Consider the following 3999-nt stretch of genomic DNA (forward strand, 5'->3'; position numbering starts at 1 on the left):
TTTACAAGGCTTGTGCAAGACTGCTCTTAAGTTCAATAGTTGTTAGCGTCGTGTTCTATCTAGGGAGCTGGCGGCGAATGAGTATTACAGGTAGAAAGTACTGAATGTTGTGCAAGTCTACTACAAAAATTTGACTCGTTCTTCTGCACAACAAGTTACATATCTGTGTCTATTCCTTTTCAAACCATGTGCAAACATTTGCTGCATGCAAAGATTCTTCAGTATAACTATGGAGAAAAAGTCATGTACAATTCTTGAGTCCATTTCTAGATGGAGACGCTGAGTAACTTATTCGTTTTGCACAAACTCCCCTGATTAGCCACGCTTTAGGATTTAAAAGTAGTTGGTTTCAGCGAGTTACAGTTAACTTTCCGGACATCAAGATTTGCCGTAAGTATTACAGTACAACAGTTGTAAAAACAAATTGACTAAAATTTACAGCCCCAATTTGAATACAAGTTAACACCGAACTTTGGTTAAGTATTGTACTACAACTTGAATAAAATAACTTGTACTGCAAGTCTTGACGTCAAGTGCAGTGTAAACTTGTAGACAACTCAAATAAAAACTTATTTGGTTTGCAACTTTTTCATCAAATTGGCTACAAAATTTTTGGCAGTAGGAATTGAATAAAAGTTTGAGGATTAAGGTGGCTGTGTCAGGGTCTCGCTCCAAGAATTTTATTTGATTTTCATGTTTCTTGGGAAGAAATCTTTTACTGACAGGCATGTTTAAGGTAGTACAGAGTTATGAAAACAATATTTTGAAATCCTCGAAACTTTGAACTATATAAGTCATTTAAATACATAATACATATGCTGTTAAAATTTGAAAACGATTTACCGTACCTAACTTGAGATAATTGCAATTGAAAATGACATTTGGTACATGTAACATAGGAGAAGCGTAGGAAACTGACAGTATTTTTTAATTTTTTCCATCAGAAGGAATTTCACTACTTTATCGAAAAACTAGTAGATTGAAGAATATGATACGCTTCGAACAATTTTAAAAAAATAAAAATTATCTACCGATGTAATTTTTCGAGGATTAATTAAAATAAATTTCACTTTTAGAGAATCATTTTTTAGGAGGAGGAGTACGAAAAACAGCCGCTGGTGCACTGGGGAAACCGTAGTGTTATTGTTGTATATGTATAGAAGAATATAGTAGTCGACAGTACAGTAACGTTATAAAAGCACCAACTACAACCTTACTTCTATCGATACGTATAAGATGGATGGTGAGCCAAGAATTTTTATCTGGACTGTCAACCGGAGGTACTAACAGCAACTTAACAGCTTCTTCTGCAACATCTCAATGGCGTTCTTTTGCCTGTTGTAGGCGTCATGGTTCTGTTGAAGAATCTTCATTATTTTCTCTACGATCAGAGGACAGCTTTTGAATAGCTGAATTAATAGAAAAAATTATAAATAAATATAAAATAAATTGCAAAAAAATTATGAAAAGTGAAATCTACCTATCCATATCGGGTGTCGCCAGAATGGCTTTTTAATGTTATGAGCCGACGATTAATTAATTTTTATTTTTTAATTCTCCAAACTACCAAAGAAATTATCAAAAGTGTGTTTTTTCAACTATTTTTTTCGATCTCATCGTAAAATCTTGTTTGGAAGTACCAAAAAAAAATCCCTTAAGTTTGGGCCCTTAATATTAATATTAAGTCCTCGACCCAGGCGTGTAAAGATTTCCATTAAAAAACATGGAAACTCTGATTTTTTATCTGTAAATTTCTGTATTTCAGTGGCATTTCTAGCATCGCTTCAACCATGGACTGGTTTTCTTTAGAATTAAATGCGCTACAAAAGTGTCCATTGCGGTCAAGCCGTAACTGAAACCGGCGAGGTAGTACAGGCCTCTAAACGATTTTTCCATGAAATTCGCGTTTCCTTGCATTTATCTCCCGAATGACAAGAGCTATACAAAAAATGTGAATAAAAAATTTGTAAAAAATTCAATTTCCTACAAAAAAAGTCTTCAGCACCAAGTCGCTAAAATCACTAGTTTTTAAGATATTTAATGATATTTTTAAAAGATATTTCTTATAATTTGACGCAATTTTCGATAAAAATTTGAAATGACAAAAAATTTATTATTAGATATGTCTGAAAATATTGATTTTAGCGATTTTGTGCCAAGACTTTTTTGTAGGAAATTAAATTTTCTACAAGTTTGTCATTGACATTTTTTGTATAGCTCTTGTCATTCGAAGATTTGCAGACGCGAGTTTCATGGAAAAATCAGTTTAGAGGCCTGTACCACCTCGCCGGTTTCAATACGCTTGACCGCTAAGCGCATTTAATTCTAAAGAAAACCAGTCCATGGATGAAACGATGCTAGAAAATGGCACTGAAATACAGAAATTTACAGATAAAAAATCAGAGTTTCCATGTTTTGTTAATGGGAAATCTTTACACGCCTGGGTCGAGGACTTAATATTATGGGCCTAAACTCAGGGAATTTTTTGGGTACTGCAAACTAAATTTCACGATGAGACCGGAAAAAAAAATAGTTGAAATATATATATATATATATATATATATATATATATATATATATATATATATATATATATATAGATATATATATATACATACATACATACATACTTAAATACATTTGTAAACTTGTGAGCCAATGCGATTTTTCTACATTACTCGATGTAATGACAAAATTTTTTCTAAATTACGACATGAAACCGGCTACAACAGATAGATTTCTAAAGAAATCGACCTAAAAAAACGTTATTTCTAGAGTTATTGCATCAAAAAATTTCTTTCTTACCCGTTACATCTGGATTGCCTAGATTGAAATTTGAAAGAGTTTCCGTCAGCTCAATCTCTTCTTTAGACATATTAATGTTTTATAGTTTATGCTGAAAAAAATTAGTTTGCACTGTTAAATTTTAAATTTTAAATTACATTAATAACCCAAGCGTCACAAAAAAAAATGTTGACTTTTTGGTAGATTTTACTCAACAAGAAGTTAAAAAATTAATATTCGTCAAATTAAATTCAACAAAACATTAACAAAAAAAATTTATGCCACTTGGATAGTATTTATCTTCATTGCTTTAAATTATTTAATATATCGTACATAATCTTTAGTAAAAAAATGAATATTTGTCTTACTTCTTTTGACAACTAATGTATTAATTTTGATATTCATTTATTTTTTTTTAAATATAGTAATCACAGTGCCAACAAGAACTCAATACTTCTTTTCATATGTTTGCAAGCTTGTTTTGCTGCATTACTATTGGAAGTTAAAAGTCTATCGCCAATGAACACATTATCCTCAAGCATTTTATAATTGGCCATATATTTTTATATATTTGTTTGTACTCACAGCGCCTTAAGTCTAAAGAGGCTAAGATGTTACTGCTGCTACTATTTAAGTAATAATCTGCTAGATGGCAGGTGTGGTATCTTCTTATTTGTTACCAAGGGAAATACCCATAGAACAAAAAGTACTGATCATGCCTGCTATCATGCAGATAAATATTTTATAATTATAAATAATTATTTATTTTATATAATAATCTATAAAATATTTATTTCATATTTTACTTCAAGGTTTTATATTGCTACTCATGATACCAACTCCACTAACTTGAATATTTGTCATTTTTATTTATTACAAAAACTTATGAAAATTAATTTTATTATCGCAGTTACTTTGTACATGTCTTTTAAATAAATATAAATAAAATGTAATCATATTAAATGACTTTTCAACGGGCTATTATTATTTATTTTTTTATTATTTTCATTTTTTTTTGCTTGTCATAGTACTGAATTTTTGATTTACGTTGTATTAAAATTTCAATTTGCATCTCATTTATTTTTTTATGTCATTTGACATATTGACAAATTGAGCTTTTTTTTAAGTGATAAAAATTAATAAATTACTGTGATTAATTTATATTTACATAAATAATAATGCCTTTATTAAAAAAAAATAAGTCTTTTGGTAAAA

The sequence above is a fragment of the Cotesia glomerata genome, linkage group LG8, assembly GCF_020080835.1.
Source record: "Cotesia glomerata isolate CgM1 linkage group LG8, MPM_Cglom_v2.3, whole genome shotgun sequence".
Taxonomy (NCBI): Eukaryota; Metazoa; Arthropoda; class Insecta; order Hymenoptera; family Braconidae; genus Cotesia; species Cotesia glomerata.